Below are 19,131 nucleotides of genomic sequence, written 5' to 3'. Positions count from 1 at the left end.
CATGAATATAAAGAGCTAGCTGTGTGTCACAAGAACGATATTTTCTGAAACCGTGCTGACTATGTGTCAATAAATAGTTTTCTTCGAGGTACTTCATAATGTTCTAATACAGTATATGTTCCAAAACCCTACTGAAAATCGACGTTAGTGATATAGGCCTGTAATTCAGTGGATTACTCATACTTCCCTTTTTGGGTATTGGTGTGACTTGAGCAATTTTCCAGTCTTTAGGTACGTATCTTTCTGTGAGCGAGTGATTGTATATAATTGCTAAATATGGAGCTATTTTTCAGCATACTCTGAGAGGAACCTGACTGGTGCACAGTCTGGACCGGAGGCCTTTCCTTTATTAAGTGATTTAAGTTGCTTCGTTACTCCGAGAATATCTACTTCTATGTTTCTCATTTTGGCAGTTGTTCTTGGTTGGAATTCAGGAATATTTACTTCGTCTTCTTTGGTGAAGGAGTTTTGGAAAACCTTGTTTAATAGCTCTGCTTTAGTGGCACTGTCGTCAGTGACTTCACCGTTGTTATCGCGCAGTTGAAAGTATTGATTGCGTCTTGCTACTGATGTGCTTTATGTATGACCAGAATCTCTTTGGGGTTTTTGGCAGATTTCGAGACAGAATTTCGTTGTGGAAATTATTAAATGCATCTCGCATTGAAGTACCCGCCACATTTCAAACTTCTGTAAAACTTTGCAAGTCTTGGGGATTTTGTGTTCTTTTAAATTTGGAATGCTTTTTTCGTTGCTTCTGCAACAACGATCTGACCCGTTTTGTGTACTATGGGGGACGAGTACTATCACTTATTAATTTATGTGGTATATATCTCTCAATTGCTGTCGATACTATCTCTCTGAAAACATTCCAAACCTTTCCTACACTTACATGACCAGACCGGAAGGAGTGAAGACTGTCTCTTAAAAAGGCGTTAAGAGCATTTTTATCAGCTTTTTTAAATAGATATACTTTGCGTTTCTTTTTGTTGGTGGTAGGTGTTACGGTATTCAACCTAGCAGCAACTGCCTTGTGGTCGCTAATTCCTGTATGCGTCACAATACTCACTATTTGTCCAGGATTATTTGTTGCTAAAAGTTCGAGTATGCTTTCGCAACCATTTACGCTTCGAGTGGGCTCATGAACTAGTTGTTCAAAATAATTTTCTGAGAAAGCGTCTAAATTGCTAAGAACTACTGTCATTATGAAACGATTAACTTGATAAACTGCAGTACTGGACAAAAGAAGCAGTTTTGTGAATGTGTACTATACTGTTTCGATTTAACAGTCTTTTAGCACCGTTGGTGCGGAATATGAATAGGATTTTGAGTTCTATGTCAAATTACAAAAACATTTCAGGTCGCGTAACTGCGTCATGGTGTACTAAGAAATCTGGTGTTCTTTTCTTTGTGAGGCCTCTCTTCCCCAGTTTTTCCAGTAAAATGGGAGTTATGCTGCCTTTTGCGATCAGAAATAGTCTTATTTGGAGCAGCCGCGTTTAGCTTTATTTAAGGCATCCTCAGTGATGTAGCGCAATAGCAAACGCTCAGACGCTGTGAAAAGAAAATACGCGGTGTGGCAATGTCTGCTTCTCCACTTGATCACTGAAGATGCTTTAAATAAAGCGAAACGCGTGTGCTCCAAATGAGAATCCTTGGAGATGGAATAGCTCCCACATTACTCACAAAAGAGTTGGCTTATATACACTACGTGATCAAAAATATCCGGACACCTCCAAAAACATACGTTTTTCATATTAGGTGCATTGTGCTGCCACCTACTGACAGGTACTCCATATCAGAGACCTCAGTAGTCATTAGAGCAGAATGGGGCGCTCCGCGGAATTCGCGGACTTCGAACGTGATAAGGTGGTGAGGTGTCACTTATCATACGTCTGTACGCGGAATTTCCACACTCCTAAACATCTCTAGGACCACTGTTTCCGATGTGATAGTGAAGTGGAAACGTGAAGGGACACGTACAGCACAAAAGCGTACAGGTCGACCTCGTCTGTTGATTGACATAGACCGCCGACAGTTGAAGAAGATCGTAATGTGTAATAGGCAGACATCTATCCAGACCATCACACAGGAATTCCAAACTGCATCAGGGTCCACTGCAAGTACTATGACAGGTAGGCGGGAGAGGAGAAAACTTGGATTTCATAGTCGAGCGGCTGCTCAGAAGCCACGCATCACGCCGGTAAATTTCAAACGATGCCTCGGATGGTATAAGGAGCTAAAACAATGGACGACTGAACAGTGGAAAAACTTTGTGTGGAGTGACGAATCACGGTACCCATTGTGGCGATCCGTTGGCAGAGTGTGGGTATGGCGAATGCCAGGTGAACGTCATCTGTCAACGTGCGTAGGCCAACAGTAAAATTCGGAGGCCATGGTGTTATGGCGTGGTCGCGTTTTTCGTGAAGGGGGCTTGCACCCCTTGTTATTTTGATTGGCACTATCACAGCACACGCCTACATTGATGTTTTAAGCACCTTCTTGCTTCCCACTGTTGAAGAGCAATTCGGGGATGGCGACTGCATCTTTCAACACGATCAAGCACCTGTTCATAATGCACGGCCTATGGCGGAGTGGTTAACGACAATAACATCCCCGTAATGGACTGACCTCAATCTATAGAACACAGTTGGGATGTTTTGGAACGCCGACTTCGTGCCAGCCTCACCGACAGACATCGATACCTCTCCTCAGTGCAGCACTCCTGAAAGAATGGGCTGCCATTCGCCAAGAAGCCTTCCAACACCTGATTGAACGTATACCTGCGAGAGTGGAAGCTGCATCAAGGCTAAGGGTGGGTCAACACTATATTGAATTCCAGCAATACCGATGGAGGGCGCCACGAAATTGTAAGTCATTTTCAGCCAGGTGTCCGGACACTTTTGATCACATAGTGTATCATCGCGATCTAGCCACTCTCACGGAAGCTACGTGTAAAAGTAACTGAAACGTCAATTTTTATTCCAATGCAGAAAAAAAATGCAAACTTGTGGTAAGGTCTTATGGGACCAAACTGCCGAGGTCATCGGTCCCTAAGCCTACACACTACTTAATCTAACTTAAACTAACTTACGCCATGGACAACACACACACTCATGCCCGAGGGAGGACTCGAACCTCCGACGTGGGGAGTCGCACGGACCGTGACAAGACGCCCTAGACCGCGCGGCTACCCGGCGTTGCCTCCAATGCAGTATTTTGTTGAATCATTGGTCTCTTCTTAACTACCAGTCGATAACAATAAACAGTAGAAGTTGCGTAGAAAACGATTTAGAACGGTTTACTGTAGCATGTGTCTGTGAGAGTAATGTTGATTGTTGTGTGCTTACAGGGCTCTTCATGTGTAGACGTTTCATGCATAAAGGCGGGTTTAATCGTCTCTTATTTCGTATGAATTTTGTGTTCTGAGGGATCTGGGGAGTTCTTGTCGTGTTGTCTAAATTTTACATTTTGTTTTACGTTGTCAACGTTTTTAATAGACTTCCTGTTTTGTTTGTTTCTATAGAATTGCATTGTTTCTCGTGTGCAATGCGTTAGATCTCAATTCGAACCCGAATAACTGTCCCCAGTTTCCTTAAGTACTGTCACTTATCTTCCGGCGTTGCTTTATCGATAATTTAGGGCAAAAAATCGTGTAGAAAACGACTGGCTTCGATGCGCCATTATACAGGGTGTGTCTGTAAGAGTGAGAAGAAATTTAACAAAATGGTTCAAATGGCTCTGAGCACTATGGGACTTAACATCTAGGGTCATCAGTCCCCTAGAACAACTTAAACGTAACTAACCTAAGGACATGACACACATCCGTGCCCGAGGCAGGATTCGAACCTGCGACCGTAGCGGTCGCGTGGTTCCAGACTGTAGCGCCTGTAGCCGCTCGGCCACCCCGGCCGGCAAAAATTTAACAGGACATAGAGGATACTCCACAGAACAGTTTGAAGTAGGGAACCTGGGGTCGGAGAAGCCAGCTGAAGGTGATAATAGGAATTTATTTACATTAATTAACTGCAAATACCATCATTGAAACAATGAAAGTGCCATTTGTACTGTATCTTGCAAAATGTCTTGAAAATGACGGCCATCAGTCTCAATGTAAGCATGACATCAGCGAACAAGATTCTGGCGCACCCCGATAAATATCCCTGGTGTGTTTCGAATCACATCACAAGCTGCTGCAATTCTGGCAACTAATTCCATCTCCTTATCCACTGGGGTGTCATACACAAGTGACTTTAGATATCCCCATAGGAAATAATCAAGAGGATTCAGGTCAGGCGACCTCGCAGGTCATAGTATAGGATCTCCCCTTCCAATCCAGCGATCAAGAAATAAAGCACCATGACTATCTAGTAATCTTAGTGGGCCACATAAAACCGGTCAGGAGAAACAGAGGGAAATCTGAATTCGAAGAAACTAAATTATCTCCCATCTAAAATCACAGTCCAAGTGCGCACAGAAGCGACACATCGTACTCAGCTTGCCGCCACTATCTGACTCTATACAATGTCAAACGTGCCTCGCTTTCAAGCAGAGAGCCCGAAAAGCTTGAAAGTGTGAACTGACAAATTTACAAGACGAATTTTTCGGAGGCCCTGAATTCTACTCCAATCAGAAGACATGAGAGTAGATGCTTGTTTCCATAGTTCAAAATTTTCCATCTATTCGAAGTCTAAACCTCGGGTGAGCGCAAGTCTTTTGGGTGCGTCTGTAGGAACCAATGGAAAAGGCACACGTTGGTAAAGTCTGCACAGATGCCTCGAGCCAGTTTTAAAAATTAAACTCAAATGTCGTTTCCAGGCGTCTGCCACTGACCTAAAGCAAGGAAGTCCACCCGGATCCACCCATGTCCACACGTTTGCAATAGAAATCATCCATGTTTAGGATAGGTGGGTAAAGATACATACATGGTCACTAAATATCAACGTAAGAAAACTGAATACAAAAGTCTCTCAATTCGGTTCTTAGCGTGATATTTCCTCCTGGTATGGCAAAAATTATAAGAAAACTTAGAGAAAAGACGCTAGGTAGAACTTGACAAAAAATATGAAAATCAGATGAAAGGTGGACTGATTACCGCCTTTACAGTTACAAAGTTTATTTTGGAGGAAACCTTTTGGTAGGAGTCTGATAGGTTGACTGTACTGTGGGCTAGATTAGATAGAAAATCATAGTTTATCGAGTTAGCGAAGACAACAAATATCATCTACGAACTTGTAACGTCCCTTAGAAAAATTATAAGTGACTGCTGGAAAACCTCTACGTTATTTGATTTTCAAACAGCTGAGCTAAACTGAACGTACTCAGACATTTCTCTCTTTACTTATTCTGATCAACACGAAACTGACACACAATATTTTTTTTTAGCGCAACGAAATCTGACTTTCATTAATCCGTACAAAAGAATGACCTTTCATGAATCACTTACCTCACAAAAATCTTCGTTACTCAAACTACTGCAATACAGCGAGCGCCAATACTGCCAGGTAAATAAAAGATTATAACTACTGAAGGCACTAACTACTGAAGGCACTAACTACTGATGGGTATAGTTAGCAAATGAAAGATTTTGATGAAGAACGAACAATGTGTTTACCTCAATAGTCTTCAAACGTCATAATATATACAGGGTGGTCAGAAAATGTGTTAAATGCTTGTAGGGATGTTACAGGGCAGGTTGTACTGAGACATAAACGTTAAGAAAGAAATTCGATACGTTGCTCCGTTTCCGAATTATTTAGCATAGAATTTAGCCAATCGGGGCGTCGCGCGCTCACATTCAAGCGGCCTGCCAGGGGCGTTGTTGCCCAACGAGTGCTTTGACTCGTTAGCTGAAACTTGACTTTACGCGCGCGACGATCTGATTGGCTAACTTCAATGCTAAATAACTCGGAAACGGAGCAACATATCGAATTTCTTTCTTAACATTTATGTCTCAGTACAACCTGCCCTGTAACATCCCTACAAGCATTTCACACATTTTCTGACCACCCTGTATATCAGTTCATGACATCCAGTCTGACAAATTTCCTTTTTCTGACGGACACACGTCCAGATCGTACGCTCTCAAAACTCTGCCATCTCTCTCCCCACATCCACCACTGCCGGCGGCTCACCACCAACTGCACAACGCTACGCGCTGTTCCCATCCAACTGCCCAACACTACACAAGCGAATATTCCAACAAAGCCAACCAGCCACAGACTGCACACAGCACAGTCAGTGATTTTCATACAGAGCGCTACGTGGCGCTGCCAACATAAAAATCTAAACATCCTACTTACAAACTGTATCTCAGTTATAGTTATTTCGACCCTTAAGTCACTTTTTTGTGTATATAGATTGAAGCGGCGAGTGGAAATTTGCATGGATTACCCTGGAGTGCCTAGCTACTCGATCCAAACTCTCACTGCCGAGAATCGAGGAAGGAAGCGTGGCAGGTACTCTATGGAGTTGTCTGGAGCGCTGTGCTGCGATGGCTTAGTGGCTAATGCACCTGTCTAGTAAGTAGGAGATGCGGAATCGATGCTGGCCTTGGTACAATTTTTCACTCGCCGCTTCAGTCTATATACATAAAATCGTGTCTGTATGAGACCAGTAAAGTTTCTGAATTTGTGTTATTTGTTTTATCTAAGTCACGTGCAGCGGAAGTATAAGCGTGTAACTACCTAGCTGCAAACTACTTTCAGTTATTTCTCTATCATAGCATCTCCTTGTGTGATGACACAAGTCTGAGGGACCTCACATGTCTTGTGCTATGATAGTCTGATTGAAGCGAACTGAGCAGACAGCGTGTTAATCAGATCTCAGAGCGGACGAAAGCTGTATTACAACACATTTGTGTTTAAACTTTCGTGCTACGGAAATATTCTACTTTTATGCTGAAGCACCTCGAGAAATCGCAAAAAAGGCATCGGGAATGGAACGGCAGCTGGTAAAAGCGCTACCGTTTATTTACATTTCTACGAAGTGTTTATCGAAAGTCTTTTTTTTTTTTTTTTTTTTTTTTTTTTTTTTTTTGACGTAAAGGACACGTTCGTTTACTATGAGGTTCAGATCTGCTCTACTAGTCCACGAAACACGCTTAGATATACCACATTAGTAGTAAGCACCTGATACAGTGGCGAGTTACATAGAGCATTCGGTCGTATTTTAATGATTGGTTCATTGGTTTGTGTGAACGCGAGAATATCACAGATGTCCGGTTTCTCTTCGTTTTATGAATTAATTTATGAGGTATTTATGTTGGAAGTCCGCCCCGATAGCTGAGTGGTCAACACGGCGGTCTGTTACGCCAAGGCCCGGGTTCGATAGCCGGCTGGGTCGGAGATTTTCTCCACTCAAGGACTGGGTGTTGTGTTGTCCTCATTATCATTTCATCATCATCAGTGGAAGGCAATGGGAAACCAACACTGGACTCACTTCCCTAGACGCTCATGCGGTGGACCTCTCTGACGAGGCTGCCCCCCATGACAAGACCTGCCGTAAGCCAGAACACAAAGTGTCTATGTTGGAAGATCAGAAGAAATGCTTCCCCGATTACTGTTGTTCCCCAGTTTGGAACTCTTAACTGGTTAGATTAATGGGACACAGAGAAAGAAAGAAAGAAAGAAAGAGAGAGAGAGAGAGAGAGAGAGAGAGAGAGAGAGGGAGAAAGAAAAGATGGGACGAAGAACAGCGCGTCTCGTCACTGAATCGTTTAGTAACCACTAGAAAGTTACAGAATTGCTCAACAAACCACGAGAGACGTCATTTTTAACGAAAAAGCTTACTGTTGAAATTCGGAGAGCATACATTTCAACAAGAGAAGGGAAACATGTTACTTCCTCCTATAGAGGGCAGATAAAAGTGTGGCCTGACTACAAACGATATACTGCCATGCATACGGCGTAGGAAAATCGTTGACATTCAAAACAGCTTCCAGTCTTCTGGGAATGGATAAATACAGGTGTTGTAAGTTGAACGGAATCTTATTAAATTCTACTAGCAAATTAATGGCAAGTTCACTTAACGATGATGGACGTGGATAGCGAGCATACACCTTTCTCTCCAAAATAGACCGCAAAGGCTCAGGAACATTGAGATCTGGTGAGCGTTGGCCAGGGGAGATGCGACATTTTATCCTGGTGCTCACAGTCCTCGATGGTGCGTGCTGCGCGAACAGGGGTCCTGTCGCCTTGGAACAAGTATCAGCATTGAGGAACAAACATTGTCGCACGGGTAGACCTTACCAGCTGAAATGGGACGTACTGAATATCATAAATTGGCTGACCATATGATTACCGAACCCTCGCCTTGTTTCACTTTTGGGACGTAAAATTGGCCAGAAGTTGGAAATAGTGTGAAATAGACTCACGTGACAAAATGACTTTCTTCTTCCGCTTCACAGTCCTGATGATAAGATTTCAGAACCACATTTTTCTGTTACAGGCATTTGCCTCACTGATGAATGGTTTTGGGATTCCAGATCGCCTTCAATTCCCAGCTTCTGGAGCTTTCTTCACGTTGTTTTGATGCGGTCAGCGTTCGCGAATGCGACATTCAGTTCTGCAGTGACTTTTGCAGCTGTCGTCGTCCTATTTTTCTTTGGAATCCTCTTCAATGAAGATCTGTCACGATCACGCAACACACATTTTCTTATGTTTTGTGACTTAGCGGAGGGTGTTGCTCTGCTCTGGTATAAATCTTCAGCACCGTACCTCTTCTAACCCCAAACATATCGGCTACCTTAGTTACGGCAGCACCCACCATACTAACACAAACAGTTTGCTCACATTAGAATGCACTCGATTCCGATGTAATGCACTCATAAGTGCACAGAACACTGTACTGACCACGTCTGAAATTTGCAGCGTTTTGAGGATATTGCACAGCTGCCATTATGGTCAAATACAACAGTGCAATTGCAGTATTTACTAGCAACAAGTGATGTTCAAGTACGAATTTCTCACGGTGTTTCCATACTTTTTGTCCACCGTTGAATGTATCACGAAATGACCATGACGAGAAAATGAGAAAAATTAGGACTTCACCGGAGGGTTACCAGCTGTCGTTCTTTCAACGCGACATTCGCGAATGGAGAAATTCGCGTGGAGAAATCACACTTAACCTTCGCCACTCACCGTAATGCGGCTTGCTGAATACCGATTTAGATGCAGGTGTAAATCAAGAGAGGAGATGAGAATCCGTTTAGCATATTTCGCCTCGTACTACATGTACATACAGCTCTCTTGCCCATCAAGGTAACATGCCGCAGACCTGCCAGAGGGAGCAAAGTTCGTTTTCTCCGGGCGGAACAAGTTTCAGACACTCAGTGAAAGGGTTGGCTTTGGCTAGTGGGAACACTTGGAACGTCATGTCAAGAGTACCGGTTAACAGGCGTATTGCCGCGGGAAGCGGCCGTTATGGTGAAGAAGCCGAACGGGGATGTCCGCCTTTGTGAGGCGCGGTGGAACTGTGGGTTGCAGAAGCGTTCCCTTGCAGGTGACTGGGGAATTACGAATTACCAGAAATCCCTGAGGGCGAGAACAGGTTCACAGGCAAACATTCTGAAAGCAGTGGATCTCGCACTCTGAGTGTAGAGTTAGTCATTTAAGTGAGGCAGTAAAGAGGACATTGAGTGGTTTTCGGAAGAGAGTGGATCACCCAGTTTCGTCTTTGTAAGTTAAACGGTGTCCGACTGCGATATGAGACAGAGTAGTTCTGCTCGTGAGCAGTTAATGAAAACAAGGAGAATGTCGAATTAGTAATACACACGGTGACAGACAAGCTGCCTTTAAGTAAGAAAATTACTGATGAGTGAAACAGAGAGCATGTAGTGTATTGTATGTTTCATTTTCATACGGAAGTGGAGCGGTTCAAATCCCCGTCCAGCCATCCAGATTCCGATTTTCTATGGTTTCGACAAATCGCTGGGATGACGCTTTTGAGAGAACACGGTAGTTTAAGATCGCCATCTTTTCCCAGTTTGAGGTTGTGCTTCGTCTACGCAAACAGGGTGTAAATGTCTCCACGCTTTTCGCAATTCAGATAAACACAACGCCACTGGTTCACGAGCTGGGAGAATATGCTGCTAGCCGTGGTTGCCAGGTGTAGCCAAAACTTGTAAATACCGGATGGTTATAATTAAAGTACGCGTATTCACGGAGGTCCAGAGTGGGCTATAATTATCGTATGGCAGCGAAACTTGGCAGATGACCTAATGCGTTAATACGGAACTGATTTACGCTGAAAAAAATTAGTTCCAATTTTGGCCACCAGATACACATCTGGCGCTGTACAGATTCTCGTCAACGCCCTCAGTGATCATATTAAACAAATTGTGTATGCAGTGTTTAATAACAAAATAAACATTACGCCTTTCTCACCTGTTTCACCTTTTTTGCCCAATTCCCTTCCGTAATCCATCACAAATGGAAACATGAATTCGTCTTGAAACTTCCTGACAAGTAAAAACTGTGTGGATGACCCAGACTCGAACTCCGTAACTTTGCCTTTAGTGGGCAAGCTGCCCAAGCATGTCTCACAAACCGTCCTCTCAGCTTTAATTCTGCCAGTAACTCGTCTCCTACCTTCCAAACTTAATACGTCTTTCTTGCATTCACAGAGCCAGATTTGCACCTGGTGACCAAAATTGAAACTAATTTTTATCCGGCGTAAATCGGCTCTGCATTAACGCATTACAATATCTAGCCTGTACTTACGGCTAGATGTGTCCATATATCTAAATATAGGTCCCGCGAGTACGACAGGGAGGAGGAGGAGACCAGCAACACGAGATCACATGCGAGTGCGGCGACTCCGAGGGGACAGAGCAGAAACGAAGACTTGCATTGCCTTGGGGACGGACCCCTATTACCCGATACATCAGAAGACAAATCGGATACATAAAATGTATTTGTACAAACTTTTTTATTTAAAAATTACTCACCTCTTGTTACAACTCATTTTAATTTAAATTTAGTAAGATCAGTGTATTGACATGCCAACATAGCCAAGAGCGCTAATGCGCTCGCCGGCCCGAGTGACCGAGCGGTTCTAGGCGCTACAGTCTGGAACCGCGCGACGGCTGCTGCCGCAGGTTCGAATCCTGCCTCGGGCATGGATGTGTGTGATGTACTTAGGTTATTTAGGTTTAAGTAGTTCTAAGTTATAGGGGACTGATGACCTAAGAAGTTAAGTCCCGTAGTGCTCAGAGCCATTTGAACCATTTGCTATTGCGCTGCTTCCTGGACTCGGGTAGGCGCGCCGGCCCCGGATCGAATCCGCCTGGCGGATTAACGACGATGGCCGGTATTCTGGCCAGCCTGGATGTGGTTTTTAGGCGGTTTTCCACATCCCGCTAGTGAATACCAGGCTGGTCGCCACAATCCGCCTTAGTTGCACAACTCGCAGACATTTGAAAACGTTCGCACTATTTCATGGTTTACAGTTGGCGCAGACAGCTGGGGAATACTAATTCCGTCCCGTGAGGCTCGGTGTAGCGACAGAAAGGACATCTGGCCACCCTCTGCAACTAACGCTGCCAAATACATAGTAACAAAGCCGACACCTGGCCACCCTCTGCAACTAACGCTGCCAAATACATAGTAACAAAGCCGACCCCGCGTTGAAGCGGGACAAAGGCCCAAAGCAAATGATAGAGCGCAGTTTATACGTACCAGTTTTATAAAAATTGACCATCTTCCGATATAAATTGATTTAAGTTTGTACATGTAAGGGGCAGGCAAATGAAAACCGAACATCCACCACAACGGGACATTGGGATAGTTCCATACGACAGCCTGAGGGCAAACGGCGAAGTCAACAGTGGAAATGTCCCATATCTTTCCCGCCAAGAAAATCGAACGCTATTCACTCACGATCCGGACAGCTCATGATGCTCTTCTTCTTAGACTGCAGGGGCCGTCTACTCGTCGAGTTCCTCGGGCGTAGAACCACAATCATTGTGCTGCACTGTGTAGCCACTTTGCAGAAAGTGCGATGTGCCATAAAATAAGGCCAGCCGGTGTGGCTGAGTGGTTCTAGGCGCTTCAGTCTGGAACCGCGCAACAGCTACGGTCACAGGTTCGAATCCTGCCTCGGGCATGGATGTGTGTGATGTCCTTAGGTTAGTCATGTTTAAGTAGTTCCAAGTTCTAGGGGACTGATGACCTCAGAAGTTAAGTCCCATAGTGCTCAGAACCATTTGAACTATTTTTTGAACCATAGAATCAAAACACCTAGCAATGTTGTTGAACACAATCGCCCTGTTGCACGATAACACCCTCCACCACAATACTAATCAGACGATGGCTACGTATCAGCGATGTGGTTGGGACACACTGAAGCATTCTCCGTACAGTCCGCGTCTTTCACGTGTGATTTTTCACGTCTTTGGTGACTAGATGATGATGATGATGTCGTGTAGCGAGGGCCTCGCCTGGTGCAAGTCTTTCGATTTGACGACACTTCGGCGACTTGCGCGTCAATGGGGATGAAATGATGATGATTACGACAACACAACACCCAGTCGCAGAGCGGAGAAAATCTCCGGCCCAGCCGGGAATCGAACCCGGGCCCTTAGGATTGACAGTCTGTCGCTCTGACCACTCAACTACCGGGGGCGGACTTTTGGTGACCGGAAGGAAGACATGGGTGGACATCGGCCGAGGAAGTGCAAAAGCGGGTGTAGTTGTGGATCGATCAGCGGCCGACCGCTTTATAAGAAATAGGAATTGAGCTGCTCTTCTCCCAGTGGATGAATGTCTAAACGCTTGTGGTGATTACTTTTGAATGGAACTATTGCATGGTCCCATGGTGGGTGTTCGGGTTTCATTTGACAGCTCCTTATAGATAACAGTCAAAATCGACAGTTGTTTCTGATATGTATACAGTGTAGTTGGCTGTACGTTCGTTAAACAAAACGCCAATAAATAAATAATAATACTTATAGCTAGTTCTATAATTTGGGTAACTATTATTTGTGTTTTCTGGTGAAATGGAACTGTGACGCTAATGGCTGTTCTTGTGAACTTATTCTAGCTGCTGTATTGTTATTAGGTTAGTTCTTGTACAAGAAAATAAAAGAAAAAGTGTAAAGAGCACGGAACTGGCCCGGAATAGGACCTGTTCTCTTAAAGTGAGTAGGCATTCGATGATCATGCTTGCAATGGTTGTCCCTTCTAAGCTGCGCTAGGTGTAGTTTCTTTGCTGTTTTGGTGTGTACTTAAGATTTCATTTTGGCAATTCGTAAACGGAGTCATCAAAACAAATATTGCTCACAACATGCAACGAGGCACAATGTCAAAGGAAATCATGGTTTACTTTATTCGCTGCATAAAGTAGAATTTATTTCATTTGGTAAGGTGATAACATTCTGGGTGAAAAGTTTATCTTTCGGCGACTGTGTTAATGAAAAGATATGACGATCATACAACTGTGCTTATTGTTGTGGTGATTGTGAATATGCCGTTTACAAAAATATTTCTTAACTCTCCTCACCCTCTCCACTGGCGAGGGCGTGGGAGGGCTAAAAGTTTGAATAAGAGCTCTTACCTGGAGACCAACAGTCACGAAAACTGTTTTGAATTGCAATTGTAGACACCGTTTTTCCTGCAAGGATTTGTCAATAAATGTGTTTCTCTATGGTCATTACGTCCGGCAAGGCCGCAACAGATTTTCTTCAATATTTAAGTGTGGGTTGCGTCAATAACTACTTAAAGTTGGGTAAACCTATAACAGAAAGAGGTTCTTTTAGAACCACTTGTAACCCGATCGCTCTGCATTACAGACGCAACTTTGTCCTAAAAGCTATCTAAAGTGAATTACAAGATGTTAAGAGGAGGGTGATGAATGTCTTCGTGCTCATCGAAAATTTGTAAGGCCTAAAACAATAAGACAGAGGCATTTAACTGCCGACATCGAGAACCTGTTTTGCTAACTACAGAAATGGGTCGGAACATCAGACTGCCAATGACTGTGCTTGGTGTTTGCCGACACACTCATCATGCTGGTTTCCATCACCACTAGCCTACAAGAAAACAGGCTATTACATCTGGTTATCGAGAAGGAAAGGTAGCGTTCTGTGTCTAGTACGTCCCAGCTGCAAATATAGCAGACTGTTTTACGGAGAACTGATAACTGGCAGCTTTTCAGGAAATTAAGAACTGCAGTATCCAGAACATAACTGTTCTATTCTAAACCATACTGTTGTCATAACACAGTCTGGATGAGCCTGGTTACTCAATGACAGCAGCTGGAATTGGTGAATTTGCTGAAGTTTCATCCAGGGTTAACTCGAAGGCATACAGGATAGATGTTCTCTGGCTGGTTCATGCTAAATAAGAGAAGTATGCAAGATGGCTGGAGAGGTACCCAAAAGTATCAGTCTCCAGACTTAAATACAATCGAGCAGATTTGGGAATTATTGGTTCGAGACTGCGAGCTACGTCACAAACAAACTCGAGAATTTCTTTCTTATCACATTTTGGCCATGTGGGAGAGCATTAGGTGTTGTCGCAATTGTATCTTCGCCGTCTCCTCCATCAAAGATGCTACAAATTGTTGGAGGATGAGGCTAAAATTCTGTCACCTAATTATTCAATTATTGTTTCATAATTACGGCTAGTTAAATTCCGACGAAAGAAGTTATTATTGTAAAATAGAAAGCAAATCGACGTCAATCACTAATCGTAATTTTTATTTCAGTACGCAATGCATTTTGAGCCCTAGGAGCACATCTGCAAATGTTTTGGAGTCAGATTCCATAATTTATTGAAAACAGGGTACCATTGGTCCTTTTAAGGGTACCTACATATATTAGAAGGTGTTCCGCATAATGTACTGTAGTATAGCTACAATTTTTATAAAAATAAGATAAAAAATAAATACTCTTCCCAGCAGAGGTTACATGGCTTTTAGGCACAGCGTTGGTTAACATATGTACATGCAAAGAACCACTTTTAGTTTCACAGTACATTTGCAAGCACGGCCTGTAGCTGAGAGTGGAGAGACGTCAACTCATGTCCGAATGCAGAATTCACAGTCACTGTCGATATCGTGCCCACGCACTGAAACTTAGTATCAGCGTTATGGTTGATATACTTTAGAAAGCCTATAAAATAATCCGTGCCGAGACGTTCAGGTAACGAACTATATAGCATGTAGAACTCACCTCTAAGTACTGTTTCAGTGCAGCTCTTGCTACTAAACTGACTATAGTTGAGTCGTCGTAAGTTGATCCCTGACAGTTGCAGTGGGCTGGGTGTGACAGCGACGCACGGCTATCTCAACCAATAACGTACTGCAATTTTGTAAACCACGGTTTGGCAACGTCTCAGTGTTATGACAGCTGTGTAGACGGCTACTGTTTCCGCCTGCAGCCGTTTGCGCTTCGTATTTGACAGACGGCAACAGCGTTGCGAGCTGCCAGGGATCTTTTTATGCCGTCTTGAGAACAGGTTTACTATTAAATACTTAATCAGAACAAACGTCAACCCGATTAGTGCTGTCAGACCAGTTAAATGAGTAAAAGAAAAGAAGAAATCATAAAAATCACTAACTTTAATCAAGAACCAAACTTACATAAAATGCAGAAGTCACTGTATTATTATGTGCTCACCCAGATGCTAGAGGTATCTTGAAACGTCTTTGTAGGAACAGTTACTAAAAGGAATGAACAAGAGTTTTGCATTTATTAATACACTGAAGAGCCAAAGAAAGTGGTACACCCGCCTAATATCGAGTAGGGCCGCCGCGAGCATGCAGAAGCGCCGGAACACGACGTGGCATGGACTCGACTGCCGGAGGGAAATGACATCATGAATCCTGCGGGGCTGTCCATAAATCTGTAAGAGTACTATGGGGTGGAGACCTCTTCTGAACAGCGAGTTGCAAGGCACCCCAGATATGCTCAATAATTTTCATTCTTGGGAGTTTGGCGGCCAGCGGGAGCGTTTAAACTCAGAAGAGTGTTCCTGGATCCACTCTGCGGCAATTCTGGTCGTGTGAGGTGTCACATTGTCCTGCTGGAATTGCCCAAGTCTATCGGAATGCGCAATAGAGACGAATGGATGGAGGTGATGGGATAGGACGCTTACGTACGTGTCACCTGTCAGAGTCGTACCTAAACGTATGAGGAGTCCCATATCACTCCAAAGGGTCCATGGATTCATGAGGTTGTCTCCATACCCGTACACGTCCATCAGCTCGACACTGTTTGAAAAGAGACTCGTCCGACCAGGCAATCCAACGTGTTGAGGGCCCCAGGCGAAGCGTAAAGCTATGTGACGTGCAGTCATCAAGATACACGAATGGGCCTTCAGTTCCGAAAGCCTCTGTCAATGATGTTTCGTTGAAAGGTTCGCACGCTGACACTTGTTGATGGCCCATCACTGAAATCTGCAGCAATTTGCGGAAGGGTTGCACTTCTGTCAAGCTGAAAAATTCTCTTCGGTCGTCATTGCTCCCGTTTTCGCAGGAGCTTTTTCCGGCCGCAGCGATGTCTGAGGTTTGATGTTTTACCGTATTCCTGATATTCAAAGTACACTAGTGAAATAGTCGTATGGGAAAATCCCCACTTCATCACTACCTTGGAGATGCTGTGTCCCGTCGCTCGTGCGCCGAGTACAACACCACGATAAAACTCACTTAAATCCTGATAAGCTGCCATTGCAACAGCAGTAACCGATCTATCAACTGCGTCAGACACTTGTTGTCTTATATAGGCGTTGCTGACAGCATCGGCGTATTTTGCCTGTTTACATTTGAATTTACATTTGAATACGCATGACTATACCATTTTATTAGGCGTTTCAATGCATAACGCCATTATACTTCGGTTTACGCTCCAAGACTTTCCAGCCTGTGCTTGTACCAGCTATCGAAACTTCGTCTTCTTCTTAGAAGCAATGGTCACATATCCTATACATCACATCATGATAATTGTTATTGGGACGGTATGTACATGGCATCTCCCCTCTTCCAACAAACATTTATATGGACATAAAAATATTTATTTAGAAATTTATTAGTGAGCACTTGAGTTTGAAAATGTAGATGCCAGAACCGTGTGCATTGTCCAAACTGTAAACGGCGGAGAGTGAGATGTGAGCGGTTGACAGTGTCGAGTGAAAGTCAGATTGGCGCAAGATCGAAAAGAGACAGGGGCAAATAGCTTCAGCCATGTGTCCTGGAGCAGAGCTGAAACACAGCCTAAGTCAGAAGCATCTCGCTGCCGGGAGATGTGGGATGCCATCACGTGGCCTCAATCCAATCCCTCCCGATTGGTTATTGAAAGAATACTAGGCTGTACTGGGTCTTGTAAGGGCGCTATACCATCCTTAGACTTGGGTCCATCAATTAGGCTTTCATGTGGTGACAAGTGTACTTGATTAGAATGTGCGGGTATGAAAAATAAGATTTTAAAAAGAAACGAACATATGGAGTCCACATTACTATTGACAATTCGATTTATATCAAATGACTGCCACCTAACCGTGGGAAAAAGACGGTGTATGATGGAAAATCAAATATGATTAAATACACACAGACAATGCATTTTAAAGAGGAAGTAATGCTTCAGATTAACTTTCCGCACGTTACACTCTTTTGAAGGGGAGGGAGTTGCCATGAACTTCGGCGCTAGAATATCATTCTAGGTGGAATGACACGGCAAGTCCATCTTACCCTCCCAAGGAGACGCAGTTGACACGTCGTTCCTGTTCGGTCGTTGATGACTGGAGCAAGCAGGTACATGTACCCATGTAATTATATTGGGATATGCACACATACCGGTACCATTGCGTCTTGAACTGCTGGCAACAGGTGAGCGATATGACTGGTCGATGCATGAGTTTCACGAACCGACTGCGTACTGCGTTGAGTGGCCCTCCCATTACATGACACTAGCTAACAACACGAACGGATAGGTCCAAAAGGAACTAACCTTACTGTTACCATACAACGGCAGGCTTCTGCGTACGTGGACTGGATACTGCAACTTAGTACTCCGGACAGTGCTGCAACTACGGCAATAGTCTGTCGGGAAATTGGTTGTATTTCCGCCTGACGGCTCGTTTTGGCGCCCATCCTTTTCTTGCATAAGGAGTTTGAAGCGGTTAATCCTTAATTTCTTCGTTACATTACGTAATAGTTTATGGGATCCAGTCGAGATAGTGGAGCATAGAGGCAGCCAAGTGCTTACAACTGATTGAAGTAGAGTTCTTAATTATCAAAACCTGCGTCTGACATTCTGGATCAGGCAACAAGAGCGTGTACGTAATTAGAGAACACAAACAGTCAGAGCCTAGAGGAAGCGCTGGAGGAAACCATTGTACATAATTTGTTATTAAGTATGTCCTCAAAAAATTGTGTTTTCTTTTCTGTTTAAAAGGGAACAAATATTAAAGATGTTTCAAGAAAAATTATTGAACTCAAACTACCAAATGTCAAACAATTTAGCCAAGGTTCGCAATTTTAAAAGGATTACAAAAGATCAAAAACATTAAATATTAATAAATTACAAGTGACTAGCCCGACGTCAGATCAGGGCACAAGCTCTCTGGCGGCACAGCAGGTCCCAGGCGTAGACCTCAGGCCCCAGCCCCGGCGACAACAAGGCACGTAAGAGTGAGATGACCGCTACAACATGGACGGCTAGCTCTCTCTTAAACAGTGAAAAGGCTAAAACAAAACTAAAGCTTTTTGCCCAGCTCTGCAAGATATCACACTTAGGGTGGGTATAAATAGGAGAGTAACCAAGAATCAAAGGTTATTTATACTTTAAATGTAAAGCAAATATTTGAGTATCATAAAATATTCCACTTATTCCGCTAAAGACTAAGAAAGGAGGTACACTACTGGGTGCTAGAGCCAAGTCAATACCCCTGATTAAAGTGGATCCCCATTCTAAAGTTCAACACAGTGGCAAGATAAAATTTAAAAATAACTATAAACCGATAAACTAATTTCCGTACAGGAGGGAGCTGAGCACTTGCCAGCGGCCCTTTCAAATAACCAACAATTAAACGCAAAATGCGGGAACGTCACACAATTGAAGTTGAAAACCAAGTGGAAGGTACGCACCAAGCTATTTCCAACAAACTGCAGGCAACCTAGACAAGTTTTTGGCGAACA

The sequence above is a fragment of the Schistocerca serialis genome, chromosome 5, assembly GCF_023864345.2.
Source record: "Schistocerca serialis cubense isolate TAMUIC-IGC-003099 chromosome 5, iqSchSeri2.2, whole genome shotgun sequence".
Classification (NCBI taxonomy): Eukaryota; Metazoa; Arthropoda; class Insecta; order Orthoptera; family Acrididae; genus Schistocerca; species Schistocerca serialis.
This window is presented reverse-complemented; position numbering follows the sequence as displayed.